The sequence below is a fragment of the Nyctereutes procyonoides genome, unplaced genomic scaffold (assembly GCF_905146905.1).
Source record: "Nyctereutes procyonoides isolate TBG_1078 unplaced genomic scaffold, NYPRO_anot_genome, whole genome shotgun sequence".
NCBI classification, from domain to species: domain Eukaryota; kingdom Metazoa; phylum Chordata; class Mammalia; order Carnivora; family Canidae; genus Nyctereutes; species Nyctereutes procyonoides.
Genome location: NW_026575126.1, coordinates 615,637 through 632,500, shown reverse-complemented (window position 1 = coordinate 632,500; position 16,864 = coordinate 615,637). Strand labels below are relative to the sequence as shown.

Genomic DNA, 16,864 nt, shown 5'->3' with positions numbered 1-16,864 from the left:
CTGAACGTCTGAACGGAAAGCTGTTTGAGAAAGCTGTCTCCTGGGGAGGCTCCCCTGCCGAGCGGCGGCTTCTGCCCCGGTTCCCGGAAGCCCTGGCGCCAGGTGCCGTGTCCCCTCGCCGGCGGGTCCCCTCTGTGTCCCTGAGATGCCGCCCATGACTCGGGTCACGTTCTTGCTCTGACCCTGCCCCGTGTCGCCTGCCCGGAAGGTCGTCGCCGGCAGGCAGCTGGACGGCGACGCTCACCCCGTTTGTCTCCCATCCCGTGAAGCACGGCCTTCGGGGGCCTGTCGCCCACTGCCTTCCACTTGCTCCGCGTGTTTTAGCCGGTTGGGGTCCGTTTCCACCGGGAGGGACATCGGGCCCCTGGCACCCCGCTCCTCCCCTGAGAGCAAAGTCTCAAACGCTTTCATGCATCATCTCATGTGAGCCGCAGAGGAGCCCTCACCAGGTGAATCTTAGCGTCCTTTTCCTTCTTGTTTTGTCAAAATAGTCTCAGAGAGGCCACAAAATTGGCCTAAAGTCAGACATTTACTAAAACCAACTGAAAACCATAGCGTAGGTCAAGAGTTGGGCCATAGGCGCGTGCGTTTTCGAAGACTGAAATCAGGCGTGAGATCGTTCACCTAGCGGATCTCACAAAGGCCAGAAAAAATCAAAATGTATGGAAGTACGCAGGCGGCAAGGTCGCCTCTCCCGGCAGCCGCCGCTGGACGCGGATCGAGGTCGGTCTCAGAAGAGCTGGGGCCACCAGCTCCGCACACCCGGAGGAAGGGACGACGAGGAGTCACAGCCAGAGGGACTGGACAAAGGATGCAGACTAAAGACCCTTATTTCAGGTACATATGGGACTTGCCATAATTTAAAAAAAAAAAAAAAGCATCCTCTAAGCCAGCAAGCCCAGGGCAAATGCCTTTGGTAATCACAGAACTTGAAAGAAGCGAACCACTGAAGCGTGGGCGGTGTCTTAGACCCTGTTCTCTTTCGCCAAATCGGAATGAGACAGAAGGAAAGTCTGGAAGGGCCAGGAGGGCCATCCAGTGAGACGGTCCCATGTACCCACCCTCACGGGCCTCACGGCGCGGACGCCCGCCTCCCGCGACCTCCCCGGTGGGCCGGGTGGTGACCACAGGGAATCCGAGTTTGGAGGCGCCTTGTTCCTATAAAGCCCCCTATAAAGGGGGCTCCAGACCCCCTTTCCTCTGTCTCCAACCAGAACAGATCAGCCCGGCCACGCTCCCTGCCACAGAGGAAGCCTCGACGCCAGGACAGCAGCGGCGGCTGCACCAGAAGCCGGGTCGGTTCTCATCCTGCACATCGACGCTAATTAATGTCCCCACAACCTGGAGGGTCAGCAAACCTCCCCTAAAACGGCAGCCACGTGACGCCGTGCGCGGTCACCCCGAGCATCACAGCGTCTCCTCGGCCGTCCAGGAGGGACCCTCGCCGTCTGCTCCGTGTGCTGCTTAGACGGGGGGACAGTGCTCTACCCGGCCGTCCAGGCTCCGCGGCCTGTGAGCCGCTTCTGTGGGGACAATGATCGCGGCCTGCCGGGGGGCAGGGGGACAAGGGCGGCAGTGGAACGGCGGAACTGACTGTTTAGGCATCTTTTTATTTTACTTCGCTTAAGTCGAAAAGCCGCACAGGTTCGCAGCTACTCTGCAGGACACCGACTCCAAGGCCAACAGCGCGTGTTGCGACCTGCGCCTCCTCCCGTTAAGAAGGGGTCGTGCCCCCGAGCGCTAGGTTGGGGAGACGCGTGAGATGATGGGGAACACGCTCCGTCCCACGCACTAGGTGACTCGGAAGGCTGCCGGCCTCACCCAGGACCCAGGGCAACAGAAGGGCTTGCGGCAGCGGAGGTGTAGACCCACCGCCCGCCCCGCGCCGGCTGTGCACGAAGGGAGCAGGGCAGGCGAGGACCTGGGCGGAGGATCAGGCGAGTCCCAGCAGGACAGCGGAACTTGGGGGGCAAGTCCTGCCTGTCGCAGCAGAGAAGGACGTCCTGGTTGAAAGTCAACGTCCAGCCTCCTCCCAGGACAAAAAAACCCGGGCTCGGGTCACAGACGGGCCGACCCAGAATGGGCGACTGTCATTACAATCCCACCCAGGGGACTGTCAGCGAGGAGAAGTGCTCCCGGGGCAAAGCCACTCACGGGGCCCTTGAGCTCCTACGAGGGCGACGTAGCCGGAGGCACCTCCTGAGATGCCTGGTCAGCGGCGGCGCGAACCAGGCTCCGGGTTGAGGGGCCCCCAACGGACGACGCTGCAAGACCCGGGACAAGCAGTCCCAGGGGAGACGGATGGAAACGGGCCTGGAAGGCGGCACGACGCGGGCAGAGCCCCGTGTCTCACCGTAAGGCCCGTTACCGCGCTCGCTGCAGAGGACGCGCTCCGCGACCGAGGGGCGACAACTTCCTATAGACGCCGCCGGCGGTGCCTTCCCTTAGCAACCTGCAGACTCTCGAGAGGCACCGACCCTCGGACGACCGCGTGCCAGGACGACACACGCTGCACGGACGCCCTCTCGCCAAGGCGCACATACCTGCGGCCTGGGTGAAGATGCCGTGTCCCGGAGGAGAGACCAACCCCGAGCCGCCACCGCAGCACCACTCCTGGGGCGGCCGGACCACGGGCCACGTGCACTGAGCCGCTCCTACGCCCCAAAGGGCAGGGATGTTGTGTCATGGAAACGGAAATCTCATTTTTTTTTGGTTTTTTTTGTTTTTGTTTTTGTTTTTTGGTGTTTTTTTTTTTTTTTTTTTTTTTTGGGAAGTCTCGTTTTGACGTCAGCTTGCCTTCCCTTGCGCCGCCTTCGGTGTCACCCATCGCCGGCTCACGGGACGTCGGTCAATCATTATCGTGTCCCAGACGCACTTCCCGGGAGCAAGGTCCCCACTGAGGCCAGAGAAGTGTTCCGACGGACGCACGGTCCCAGGAGCCAGTGGCCCAGCCATGTCCCCTCTGAGCACCGGAAGCTAACGGGACACTGGGAAGCTCCGTGCGGCTTCGGCGCCGCGTCAAGGCTGGGGACGGGGGTCTGTGCTAATTCGCGGCAGTCATACTGCGATGCTTTATACCGAACAGCGAGACCACATGGGGTCTGGGGAACCCAGCGTCTGAATCAAATGGGTTCTTTGGCCACATCTCTAAAACCAGAGAGTTTGTCCTTTTCATTTTTTTTGTTTAAAAATGTTTTTTATTTATTCATGATATAGAGAGAGAGACACACAGGAGGAGGGAGAAGCAGGCTCCATGCAGGGAGCCCGACGTGGGATTCGATCCCGGGTCTCCAGGATCGCGCCCTGGGCCAAAGGCAGGCGCCAAACCGCTGCGCCACCCAGGGATCCCCGAGTTTGTCCTTTTCAACCTTAGGTTCTACGAGTTTAGAGATCGCGGCTCCCGGGCGTCAGGTGGGGAGGGTGAGACGAGAGGGAGCCCCTATCACATGACGCACAAGGTTCCTGCTCACCCTGACGCTGTGGCCGGCCCACTCGCTCCGAGCTCTTCCTTATACCAGGAATCTGCAGGCTTGAGCCTCTTCAAGGGTAACTGACCCTCCTCGTCAGGAGAGGGCGTCCGGGGTCGCTGCTCGACGGGTCGGACGCAAACGGAAGTGTCAGGAAGCCAGGCGGTCAGCAAGGGTCTGTCGGACGTCGTCCGCCGAGCGAATAATCCACGGCAGCGCCTGTGGGACCCAGGAAATTTAACCAAAACCCCTCCCCCTGGCCAAGCAGAGCAGGACTGACTCCATCTTGTGCCGACCTGCTCAGGGCACTGCCCCACCCTAATCACCGGGGCGCACCCGAGTCGGAAATGGGCTCAGGGATAGGCCCGCTCAAACGGATACTGTAGGGTAAGATGTAACTCAATCGGCCACCTGCGAGGGTCCGGACCTGCATGACTGTGCAACTTCCTGTGTATCCCATGGGCCAGTGGCCCCTAGAAAGCTGCTGCGCCTCTTAGTCTCGGGGCCCAAGTCCCTGCTCCGCTGTGTCGGGTGCACTTGGACCCAAGCCCGAGCTTGTGAATAAACCCTCGTGTGTTTGCATCGGGGTCGGCTCCTCGGTGGTTTCTCGGATTCGCAGTCTTGGGCACATCAGCGCCCACACCAGGCAAGTATGGAGCCACACCTCGGAGGGAGGCGCCGGGCCCCCCCCCCCCCCCCGGCAGGCAAGCAAGCGAAGGTGACAGAGGCCGCGAGCAGCGAGCAGGCGGTGAAGAGGGAAGATGATGTCCGCGCACCCCGGAACCGACGGAAGCTGACAGCGTGCTGTTCTCCAAAAAAAGGAAAAAGGTTGGGCGGCGGGCGTGGGGGGGGGACGTCATGAGAGCACGCGGGTCGACGTGTCAGCGCCACCCACGTTCCTCTCACGGTGCCTTCAGGGCCTCCCGACCTCACGTGCCCCCGTCGGCGTCACTGCTGTGGCCCAGGAAGCGACGCGCCGACACACTCTGGCTGGACCCTGACTGACCCCTGTGAGTGCAACCTCGCGGCGCTTACCGCACGTCCACGATGCTCGTCGTGCCTCCTCCCCCAGGCGACGCTGAGCGGTGCGGCGCGGTGGGAGCCTCTCGGTGCCACATCTGCACAACCCAGAAGTGTACAAGAATTAACGTCCCTGGGAGCAAGCGTGTGGCCAACGAGGAACGGGAGCTGACGGACAAACCCTCCTCCTCTTCTCCCCTGGAGGGACGGCCTTGGGAAGCAACAGGTTTAGGGTCTCTCAGAAAGTCCCATGGGGGGGGGGGACCCCTGGGTGGCCCAGCGGTTTGGCACCTGCCTTCAGCCCAGGGCGTGACCCCGGGGTCCCGGGATCGAGTCCTGCGTCAGGCTCCCTGCATGGAGCCTGCTTCTCCCTCTGCCTGTGTCTCTCATGAATAATAAATAAAATCTTTAAAAAAAAAAGAAAGAAAGAAAGAAAGTCCCATGGGGTCAGGTAACAGATGCCCCAATACCACGCCAGGGGGACCAGCCGCCCTTGCCCCCTTTTAACCATTCTGCCCCCATGGTCCCCATCTCCATCTCCCCCTTCCTCAGCCCTGCCGTCTAGGACTAGAAGAGCCCAGGCCAAGGGAGAATGGAATTACTGGCAGTTTCTGGGGTGGGCAGATAGACAGACAGACATCAGGCACATACATGGAAGGAACAGGCCGTGTTTCCACATCCTGCGAAGAACAGCACCACACGCGTCCGCTGAGCACTCCGGGGAGCCAGCCTCTAGGCCCTGACGCGCTGGCAGCTCTCACTGGTCGACCTTCAGGCCTCCCCGACCCCGTTCCCCCGACGGCAGCCCCGGCGGGCCCGCAGGCCTCTGGAGGAGGAGGAGGAGGAGGAGGAGGAGGCCGGGAAACAAACAGGGCCTGAGCGCTGTGCCGCGCGTACTCCGGTGTTGGCTGAGCCGCTCTTCACGGGACCCAAGGAGGATTCTCTGGGTCTCAGAGACGAAGGAATACGGGTTCAGACCCAACAGCATCCGACTGTCGAGTGGCTGGAAGTCAGACACATAATTTTTTTCACTGATGCAATTTCTCCAAACTGGATTCCGTCGTTGAGAACCAGGCTGTGCTGCTTTTGTTGTTTTTTAAGAAGCCTCCACGCGGTGCGGCCCAACGTGCGGCCTGAACTACCGGTCCTGAGATCAAGACCTGAGCCGAAATCAAGGGGTGGACGCTTAACCTACGGAGCCACCCGGGCGCCCCGGGGTGCTGTCTAGATGCTGCCGGTCTGTGACCTGATTCGACTCCGAGAAAAGGCAGGTTGGTGTCTGGGGAGCAAAAATAACTCCTGTGAACTATGTCGGCAAAGGCAGAAGTTAAGCTCTGTTCTATATAAGAGGAAGATCACAGAGAACAGGGAGCGTCAGAGTCCGGGACCGTGTGTCCGGGTCGGCCTCCGCCAACCGTGCGCCGCGGAGCAGCCTGGACGTGCAGCTGTTTGGGGCCCTCGGCTCCCGCTGCGATCCTCCGGCCGGCGGCGCCCACCCACGAAGCCCCGCGGGCCGCGGCCCGAGCAACGTGGAGCAGCCGGAGCTGCACCTGCTGCGACCCGGGAGCGTCTGCATCACGGGGTCCGGCGGCGCCAAAGGGAGTGGCGCCCCCCCCCCTCCCCCCGCATCGTGGGTCACAGAGTGGTCGCGGCCCGATTTCCTGCCAAACAGCAGTGAGAGTTGCTGGGAGATCAAGGGAATCCTGAAAAAAAGAAAAAAATACCCCAAAATGCGAGACAGCACTATGCTCTGTAGTCGAGGCTGACGGATAGTGACTGGCGTCGCACGAGTCTTTACACCTTTCAAGTCTCGTCACTAAAAAATACCAGGAACACGAGAAAAGTGTGAGAAGTGTTGTTCCGAGAGGCGCCCTCCCGTGCGCAGGCTTGCCCCCCGCACCCCCGGGCAAGATGGGACACCCTGCTTGTTGCAGCAACGTCTTGGGTTCAAAGAGCGCTCTTCCCCACCGGCCCGGCTGGAGGGCAGAGAAGAGCAGCGAGACGGAGATGCGCGCTCGTGGAGCCCTCCCGCGGGCTCCGCAGCACCCCCTCGACACGGGCACCCAAGCCGCCCCGAAACCCTAAGGGGACAGGACATCACGCACCGAGGATGTGTTTGGGACCGGGGAGAGCTGAAGACGAAATTCGCTGAGCCCACGCGGGACCAGGGTAAGCGTGGGCTGGGCCGTGACCCTCACGTGCACCCCGCGGCCCGGTGGAGGGGGGCTGCAAAGGGGATGAAATACAAAAAACAAAATTAAAAAAAAAAAAAGGAAATACAGCCCTAACGTCTTCGGTCGCTTGCCGAGTCACGAGGCCTTGACTCCCGCGGCCGTCGTTGGGCAGACGGTACTCAGTGCCTGATACACGCCACACACTAGGAATAAAAGATGGAAGAACGGACGCGTCTGTCCCCTTGTGGATCGTGCGTCCCGGTGACTGGGGCCAGATGACAACGGAACATGAAACGGACCCTGGCGACCACGTCAGAAGAAACCGGGGTGGGGGCTGGGAGGCGGGTGCTGATCAGAAGAAGCCGGTCCGGGAGGCGCTGAGCAGAGCCGAGGGACACGGAGCCGGCCTGGGCCCGGGCACAAGCGGAGACGATCTCGGGCAGAGGAAACCACCAAGTGCAAAGGCCCTGAGGCAGGAGCGTGCGGCTTGTGTCCCAGGAACGTCAGAGCGACGCTGATCGGCCCTGCACGGACAGGAACCCGCCTGGGCCAGCGGGAAGTCGCCGTGTGTCCCCAGCGCTGGAGGGCTCCCGGAGCCTCTGGCACCCACCGCCCCCCGAATCCTCCACACGGGCTTACGAGAAGGGAAGGCCCCACGGGAACCATTTTCTCCTTTTTACCGATAAGGAAAGGGAAGCTCAGGTGATCATCACTGCCCCGGAAACCGCTCGAATGCGGGGCCTCCGCCACACTCACGGGAACGTAGGCCTCCCGGTTTCCAAACATGACGCTGCTTGGTCCCAACAGGTGCCACTTTCTGAACACCGTGGACCCGAACATTCACCGTCCACAGATGCCGATGACATGCATGCATTGCCCCATTTTACAAATGAGGAAACACCCAGAGAGTTTGAATAATTCAATCATACTTCAATAAAGCTGAAATTCAAGGATAATAAAGTTCCTATATTGGCTCCCCCCCCCAAAAAAAAGGTCAAATAAATTGCCGTGTGCACCTGGAAGAGATGCAGCTGTCCCGGGGTGCCGAGGGGCGCATGGAGCGGGCTCAGCTCAGGCCCGAGGCCCCGTGGCCCCGCCTGGATTCCCCACGACGACCACAGGTCCCGGTTCCCCGGGTCCCTGGGGGCAGGTCCCGGGCCGGCCAGCTCTGCCCCTCTACCCCCCGGGATTCAGGTGTGAACCAATCTGCGAAGGGCGTCGAGCTTCTGTCCGCCGCCTGCGGGGCCTGACGGCTGCACACTGGCTTCACCCCGTGGCCTGCGGTCCCTGCAAGGGGACGCCGCGGCCTTCGTCACCCTGCGGCCCGGCTGGTCCCCCTCCCCCGGGCCGGTGACAGGGCACTGTGGCTCCTTCTCCCGGGCCTCCCCGCCGACCCAGGGCCCCCCTCCTTCCCTTTACTTGCAGCGCTGGGTCCTTAGCATCCAGGCCACCGCGCACGTGTCGCCCACCTGCGGCCGTCCTGGGGCCCGTCGGCAATAGGCCCCCACCTCTCTGCTCCTAATGAGAGCCTCAAATAACTGTCGGAAGATGCCTCTAAATGCCAAGATGTGGCTGCCAGCACCCAGGCCTGGCGGGCAGGACCTAAGGGGGAGTCTGGGGGCTCACTTGGCAGCTGGTCAAGGAAAACCCCAACTTAGGGTACAGAATGCAGCTGCTCTGCGAGCAAGACACGAAAACGCAGACCAGCTGGCAGTGAGCATCGGGTAGCTAGGGACACTGCTGTAGCTTTGCCGAGTGCCCTGTGGCTCCGGGCAACAAAACCCCTTAAAAATGAAAGTATTCAAAAAAAATTGTTTTGAAATGAAAGTGTTCGTCTCGAATTCCCTTCGGATACTGTGGATCCAGAAGCAAAATCCGCACCCAACACCTTCCGTCCTGAATGAAGGACGAGGGACCCAGGAAAGCAAGGACCTAGTGGCAACGGCCAAGGACAAGAGGAGGGCGGCGGGGGTGAGGGGGGGACCTGCCCGGGGAGCCGGGCCCAGGGGAGACCCCCGAGTCTGAGGACAGAGGCCTGCAGTCGCCCCACCCCGCGCTCCGCCAAGGGGTTCCTGGGATTCCGGCCTCCACCAAGTGTATTTAATTCTCTCCAGGTGCTGGTCATAAAGGGCTGGGTGCCTGGCCTGAGCAGCGGAACTTTCTTCCGGGTGCTGCGGGGACCCCTGAGGAATTTCAGAGAGGAGGGCCCGACGGGGGGGGGGTCTCCTGGGGACAGACCCCAGCAGGAGGGCCCAGCAGGTGTTGCTGTGGGTTGCACCCTTTGGGCTGTACCTGCTGGGCCACACCTGCTGGGCCACATGGGCTGGGCCGCACCTGCTGGGCCTCGAGAAAGGTCACCTAGTGGGGGGGGAGGGCCGAGCCCACCTGCTCAGCCGCGACCACCTCAGCCCGTGACCCCCGGCCCCCACCCCGTCCCCCAGGGAAGGGCCGCTGCAGAGGTCACCACGGGGACGAACCCGGGTAGTGCGCCGACACTCGGGGCGGCAGGTGCTCCCCGCTATGGGCTTCACCTCGGGCACCCCCGTTATGGAGACCCTCCCTCGGGGCCACAGCACCTCCCCCGGGGGTGACAGCCCCTCCCAGAGGGGGACCAGCCCCTCCCCCAAGGGGACACAGAAGCCCGCCCCCCGCCCCGCACAGTCGCCCCAGAGCAGGGGCCTCACCCGCCAGCCCGCCCCCTGCTGCTGTCTCCGTGGAGGAATTCGCGGCCGTGGGCCCGAGCTCTGAGGGGGGAGCAGGGGATCCTGCGGCGGCGGGGCGGGGGTGTGACCTGGGGCGGAGGGGCCGCGGGGGGGAGCCGGGGGGGGGGGGTGCACAGGCCCGACTTCCGCCCGGGGAGCCCGCTAGGCCGGCAGGGGAGGCGGCCGCCGTCCAGGAGCACAAAGGTCGGGGGTCGAGGCCGGGGCGGGCTCCTGTCCGCAAACCTGGTACGGGGGGGGGGCCCCGGAGCGCACGGGCAGCGGGCAGCGGGCGGGGGGCGGGGCGCCCCGAGCTGTGTGCAGGCCCGCGCCCCGCCCCGCTCCCCGCCCCGTCCCGGTCCCCCGCCCCGCTCCCCTCCCCGTCCCGCTCTCCGTCCCGGTCCCCGCCCCGTCCCGCTCCCCGCCCCGCTCCCCGCCCCGTCCCGGTCCCCGCCCCGCCCCGCTCCCCTCCCCGTCCCGCTCTCCGTCCCGGTCCCCGCCCCGTCCCGCTCCCCGCCCCGCTCCCCGCCCCGTCCCGGTCCCCGCCCCGCTCCCCTCCCCGTCCCGCTCCCCGTCCCGGTCCCCGCCCCGCTCCCCTCCCCGCTCCCCGCCCCGCTCCCCGCCCCGTTCCGGTCCCGGCCCCGCTCCCCGCCCCGTCCTACTCCCCGTCCCCCTCCCCGTCCCCCTCCCCGCTCCCCTCCCCGTCCCGCTCCCCGTCCCCCTCCCCGCTCCCCGTCCCGCTCCCCTCCCCGCTCCCCGTCCCGCTCCCCGCCCCGCTCCCCGCCCCGTTCCGGTCCCGGTCCCGCTCCCCGCCCCGTCCCGCTCCCCGTCCCCCTCCCCGCTCCCCTCCCCGCTCCTCTCCCGCTCCTCTCCCGTCCCGCTCCGCTCCCCGCTCCCTCCCCGTTCCGCTCCCCGTCCCCCTCCCCGCTCCTCTCCCCGCTCCTCTCCCCGTCCCGCTCCGCTCCCCGCTCCCTCCCCGTTCCGCTCCCCGTCCCCCTCCCCGCTCCCCGTCCCGCTCCCCTCCCCGTCCCGCTCCGCTCCCCGCTCCCCTCCCGGTCCCGCTCCCCGCCCCTCTCCCCGTCCGGCGGGCCCCGGGCAGCCCAGTCACCCGCAGCGGGGCGGCCGCGGATTAGTTGGAGGGGGAGGCTGTGAATTCCAGAGAGTTCTTTCTCTCCGCCTCGCAGCCGGTGGCCGCGGGTGTCGCTACATGAAAGCTTCCCTGTCACTACGGATCATCGCTGCCTGGGCTGCCGCATTCCGCGGCCCCGCGCCCCGGCCCGTGACCCCGCCGCCCCCCGCCCTGCCCCGCTCTGCCCCCCTCCGCGAGACGCAGCCAGGCCCCGGCCGGCGGGCGGAGCGGGAGGGGGGTAGAGGGGGTTGGGGGGCTGGGACGGTGCTGGGAGGGGGTGGCAGGGGGTAGGGGGTGGTGAGAGGGATGGCAGGGGGGCGGGAGGGATAGTAGGGGTGGGGGGCTGGGACGGTGCTAGGAGAGTGCTGGGAGGGGGTGGCAGGGGGGTAGGAGGGGGGCGGGAGGGGGTGGGGGGCTGGGGAGGTGCTGGGAGGGTGTGACCCGCTTAGGCCTGGCAGGAAACCCGCGGACCAATGCGTTGGCCGAGGGGGCGGCAGCCGGGGGAGCCCTCAGGCCTCCCCACGACTCTGAAGCTGGACCGACGTCCCCTTCCCCCCACTGCAGGCCGCCCGCACTCCCTCCCCCCTGCCCGCACCCCTAGCCCCCACTCTGAGGCCGGGCCTCCCACCCCCCACCCCTGCAGGCCGCCCGCACCCCCTGGCCCCCCTGCCCGCACCCGCAGGGCCCCCAGGCCTCCCCGGGGCTCTGCAGCCCGGCCGACGCCCCCTCCCCCTCCCCCCTGCAGGCCGCCCGCACCCCTTGCCCTCCCCCCCACCCCCTGCCCGCAGGCCCCACCGCCCAGCCCCTCCGTGGCCGCGGGCCCTGAGCCGGGGAGGCCAGCGTCAACCGTGCCCCAAGGCAGCGACTGCGGGGAGCAGCCCCCCCCCCCCCCCCCCCCGCAAGCCTTCCCGCCCTTTGAGGGCAGCTGCCCCCCCCCGCCCCCGCCCCGTCTGGCGCCCTCCGCTCCCCCCCCCGTCCCATCCCTGGGGGTGGGGGTAGATTCTGTGCAGAGTTTCCCTCCCCCCCCAGGAAGGCGAGCCCCAGACGGAGACGGGGAGGGGGACGGGGCGGGGGCACCTGCCGGGCCTGGGCGCCGGGTCAGGCCCCAGGGAAGCCGCGGAGCCCCTGCGCCGCCGCCCCCCGGACGCGTTGGCCTCCCCCGGCTCCCCCAGGACTGTGCAGGGATTAAACCCGGAGAGATTAGAAAGCGCTTGGTGATTTGTAAAGCGCTCGGCAGAAGGTATTAGGATTATTCAATTATCTCACTGGGCTCGGCCTGGAGTGTGTTAATGATCCCCGCTCTGTGGCTCCCTGCCCCAGCCCGGGGAGGCCTGTGAGTGTGCCCCAGGGAGGCCTGTGAGTGTGCCCCGGGGAGGCCTGTGAGTGTGCCCTGGAGGGACCAACGTTACAGAAAAAAGAAAAGGGTAGGCCAAGACATAGACGGAAAAGCCCAAACAACAAGTGAGATCGTTATTTTTGAAAATAAAGAGTGATGGCCCTCGGGGATTTCTTTTTTTTTTTTAATTTTTTTTTATTTATTTATGATAGTCACAGAGAGAGAGAGAGAGGCAGAGACACAGGCAGAGGGAGAAGCAGGCTCCATGCACCGGGAGCCCGACGTGGGATTCGATCCCGGGTCTCCAGGATCGCGCCCTGGGCCAAAGGCAGGCGCCAAACCGCTGCGCCACCCAGGGATCCCCCTCGGCGATTTCAAGTTGCACGTGCCCACGATGTGACGCGCCCGCTCTGGGCACTGTTCTAGGCCACCAGTGGGTTTTCTGGGGCTTCCCTGACGGGGCGACGGGCACCTGTGTAAGGTGCGCCGGTTGTTGTGTCTTGGGGCCCCATTTCCCCGTCTCTGAAATACTAAGTAGGAACGAGCTGCTTTAGGGCCCTCTTAGCCCCCTTCTGTCTCGGGGCGCGGGTGCCTCGCCGGGCATCCTACCCCACTCAGCAACAGTTGGGGCTCCAAGGTCATTTCATACTTGAGAGAATATCAAAGAGCCTCGCTAATCCTCATCCTGGGATCAAGGACTAAGTGAGCAAACAATCCAAAATCATGCCAGCCACTTAGGGACTCTTAATTCTACTTAATCATAATAAGAATTTTTCAACATTTGGAGGCCGCTCTGGGGAGAAGCATGACATAATGCCTCGAACACTCAGAGCTGTGCCATTGGCACGGAATCAGCACAATTAGCAGCTTTCTCCCCCCACATGCTCTCCTGGGAGAGCGCCCGCCGCCCTGGGGAGCGCCCCGGCCCCACACCTGCGGGCCCAAGCCCTGGGGTCAGGGTCCCAACCTGGGCCCCACCCTGAACTCGCCTGAGCTCCGGCTCGGGCCCAGTGGCACCAGCCACCCGGCCGCCCGGACGGTCATGCTCAGGCCTCTCCAGCGCTGGCCACCGCCGGGCGTCCTCAGCGGGGCGTCGAGGTTCAAGGCCCCGGCCGGATCGTCGTCGAGGCCCCGGGCTGTTACTCTGATGGATCGTTTTAATTCTTTCCACTTTGATCACGTCAGTTTCCACAACAAACACGGCTGCCAGGCATTCCTGGCTCACAAAGGCGAGAGCACTTGGCTGCGCACCGCAGCGAGCCAAGCCGAGGCCAGAGCTCTCTGCCTTCGCTGCTGTTTTAACCCTTTGGTCACACAAGTGATCGAATGCAGAAGTAGAGACCGAGCAACCGTCCGCGCCTCCCACCTTCCTTCCCGGGCCACAGGCGCTGGGCTCCTCCGGAGAAGTGCAGTGATTTGCAGCCTTTAATTAATTAAGGATCCAAGTGGCAGATGCAGTTCACACACAGTGGAGCCAAGTCCTGGCTAAGAAGATTCTTTTGCTCCAAATGCTCTGCAGTTCACGGAGAATAACTAACTTCGGCTAATAAAAATAGCTCCGTCTCCTGAGGTGCCAGGAGCCGTCTTAAATCGTTTAAAATATTATCTCATTTAATATTGGCAAAATATTAAGGTGAAAGAGGGATTATGTCAACTTCATAAGTGAGGAAACCTTGCAGTCAGAGGCTAAGCTTTCTGCCCCAGATTACAGGGGGTTTCGCCTGCATTTGTCTGGCTGCGGGCACAGGCCCCAAGGCCAAAGCGCTCAACCGTAGACTTTCCCACTCCTGCTGCTGTGGGACAGGAGGGAGCACTCTGGATGGGGGGGGGTGAGGGGGGTAAAGAGACCAGGGCCTCGCACCGGGGGCCCCCTCCAGCCAAGCCCATTTCCTCTATGCCTTGATTTCACTCCCTGTAATTCGAAGATCGAATTAAATCAGTTCTTTTTTCCAAACCTCAGTCACTCGCGTTAATACTCACACCGCTCGTGTCGTTATTTAGTGTCTATTCTTCCCTAAATCCGTGTACTTTTACAAAAGCAAATATTTTTAAAAATTAAACAAGTCAAAAATCAAAAATGACTTGCTCTAACTGGATGGTAATAAAAATAAGATGATTAAAAATAATATCACTGAATCCTAGCTAGACACTCCTGCCAGCCTAAGGCTCTAAGACTTGGGCTAACCTTATGTCAAATTGGAAAATATGCAAGTGAGTCAAAGACACTGTAAGTTAGTTAAGGTGTTATGGGAGCCGCACCCCGAGGCTTTCTCCTTCTTGCAGCCCGGTGGGAAGAGAATCCAAGGGGAAACACAACCCACATGGTATTGTGAGTTTCCTCTGTCAGCAGTCCCAGCTCTCAAATACTTCAATTCGACTTAGAAAAGCTGGTATCAATGACCACTAGGTGTGCAAGCCAATTCACCAGCACGCAGTGAGGCAGGGAGTACTCCCCGACCTGCGGAAAAAGTAGGACGAGACCTTGACAATAAGCAATGCTGTTCCGAATAAAGAAATTAAGACTTCTCTCTGGGAAGTGTGGTCGAGGTCTGCACGCCGAGTGGCCCCACAGCCCTGTAATAATGCTGCTTATCGGCCATGGTGTGCCCCTGCAGGTTTTCAAAGTGTGGTTGAAGTCCCTGGGGACAACCAAGACGGTTCCGGGACAAAACTATTTTCATGATAATACTAAGACGTTTGTGCCTTTTTTGCTAAGTTTTCCAGAGGCTATAGGACGTGAGATAATGCAACAGATGGACTGCAGAAGTAGACGTGAGCATCCAGCTGTCTGCTGTTGACACACATACTAAAGAGATTTGCAGAATGTTAAACAACGCCACTCTTCTTACCAAATTATTTTATATGGGGAAAGGTATATGTTTTTCATAGAAGTTAAGTTATTTGTGTTAACCTATAATGAACGTGTCACTGTTATTTTAAAGCAAATATATAGGGGATCCCTGGGTGGCTCAGCGGTTTGGCACCTGCCTTCGGCCCAGGGCGCGATCCTGGAGTCCCGGGTCGAGTCCCACGTTGGGCTCCCTGCATGGAGCCTGCTTCTCCCTCTGCCTGTGTCTCTGCCTCTCTCTCTCTGTCTATCATAAATAAATAAATAAATCTTTAAAAAAATAAAAATAAAACAAATATATATATATATTTTTAAGATTTTATTTATTTATTTGGGAGAGAAAGAGCATGCGCATGAGCAGGGGGAGGGGCAGAGGGAGAAGCAGGGAGCCTGAGGCAGGGATCACGACCAGAGCTGAAGTCAGACACTTGACCAACTGAGCCACGCGGATGCCCTAAAATAAATATTTTTAAATGCCTTAACTTCTATGCGTAAATGTCGGTAGATATAATTAGATATATTTTATGCAGATATGTTGCATATGGTAGATATTTTATGCATAAATGTTGGTAGATATAATTCACATAAACAAAAACTGGATCTTTGATAATTCTTAAAAGCATAAAGATGTCTTTCTTGTAGCCAAAATATTCGAGAATATCTGAGGCCGTTATATACAGCAAGAATTGCTGAGTACCTCAGCCGGAATCTGAAGCGACTGAAATCAAAAGTAGTTCGCGGGTGGGTGCCCGGGTTGCCAGCCTGTTGGGCATCCCACTCTTGGTTTCTGCTCAGGTCATGATTTTGTGGGTTGTGAGATCTAGCCTCGTTGGGCTCCGCGCTCAGCAGGGAGACTGCTGGAAGAGTCTCTCCCTCGGCCTTTCCTCTCTCCCTCTCTCTCTAACAAATAAATAAGTGTTAAAAAAAAAGTTCATTATAAAACTATATCTAGTGGGGAGGAGTAAGAAAGAGCCACACAGTTAGCGCTCATGAATTACGATGTTTAGTAATAATGAACAGTTAGCATCTCTCAAAGGATCATCAACTCGGGGGCGTCATTTCGGACCATGACAAGGGAAAATTAACAAACTCAGAAGAAATGTAGCAGCCTGAAAGTGTTCACATTGTATATATGTGACATATATGGTGTGTGTGTGTGTGTGTGTGTGTGCATATATATGAAATAGAGAGGCCGCTGAATCCCAAACGTCGCGGCGATTGCAGCGATGTAAAACGTGCCTGCTGGTGCACGGGCCTGGAACAGGAATGTGGGAAATGAAGGCTTTGCTTGGGATGTCTGCTTAGGAAAATTTGTTCTTTTACAAATTCCTTTTACTGGTGTCCCCAAATTGCTTATCTAATCACTGTAAAGTGGTAAAGTTTTCTTTCTTGTCTGGTCAGAGAACTGCTGACAGGTTGGGACACTTAAAGCCACGGCTCTCTGATCACATGGTTGATTAAACCCACAAGTCAGGCCCGCGTATCCTAAGCTATTTTACGGGCTGAATCCTATCAGCTGTACAGCCATAAATTGTGACTATCAGCTGAGACCATGGCCCAAAAAGTATAATTGTCAATTAGTGTGTTTCATGTAGATAAGGCCAAAGTGTATTCATACCTATACTAAACGTCTCCCTCTCATTTTGATTCTGGGAGCTCAATTTACAAAGAGAATTAACATTTCTCTTTATTTTAAGTGGTTTCTATGGATACCTTCCATGAAGCGTTTCATTCACATCTATCCAATTTAAGCTTCTTATTTTAATTTAAATACATTTTCCATCCCTCCAGAATTTGTATATGATATCTGCAGTTCATTTTCTGCATGTAAGTAACCTACAAAACGCATTTATGCACACAAAATTTTAAATTAATAAGTTTAACGGTTTAAAAAGAGGGAGAAACTCCAACGGCATAGAAAGTCATAATCTCAGAGTTGGAGTTCTATTTTTATTTGCCTCATACTTGCTCGAAACCTGACCCGTAATCTGTAGAATCGTGTTTTTCTGATTTTGGTGTTGTGGATCCTTACTGGGTGTTTTTTTTTTTTTTTCCCTTCTCCTTTCTTGATCTTATCTATTGTTATACTGCAGTTTGCTTAGTTAGTGGAGATGGGATTAAAAGTTTTTAGGTTCTAGCACAGTTAAAATTCAATCATAATTTGACAAATAACCGTTAGATTTCTACTTAG

The 16,864-nt window shown here is 59.8% G+C and overlaps 1 long non-coding RNA gene across 3 annotated transcripts; it reads right to left on the bottom strand.

Moving 5' to 3' along the window:
• Positions 1-3,243: 3,243 nt before the first annotated feature.
• On the bottom strand, positions 3,244-8,877 carry LOC129519138 (uncharacterized). 3 transcript variants are annotated; one of them, XR_008666359.1, is made up of 5 exons: positions 6,593-8,877; positions 6,212-6,303; positions 5,139-5,826; positions 4,503-4,585; positions 3,244-3,686 (listed from the first exon to the last, which is right to left on the bottom strand). It is a non-coding gene; the product is annotated as an uncharacterized LOC129519138 (long non-coding RNA). The 3 variants fall into 3 exon arrangements; XR_008666358.1 differs by having other exon boundaries at positions 5,139-5,766; XR_008666360.1 differs by lacking the exons at positions 3,244-3,686; positions 4,503-4,585 and adding an exon at positions 4,710-4,893 and having other exon boundaries at positions 5,139-5,766.
• Between the last annotated feature and the right edge of the window lie 7,987 nt (positions 8,878-16,864).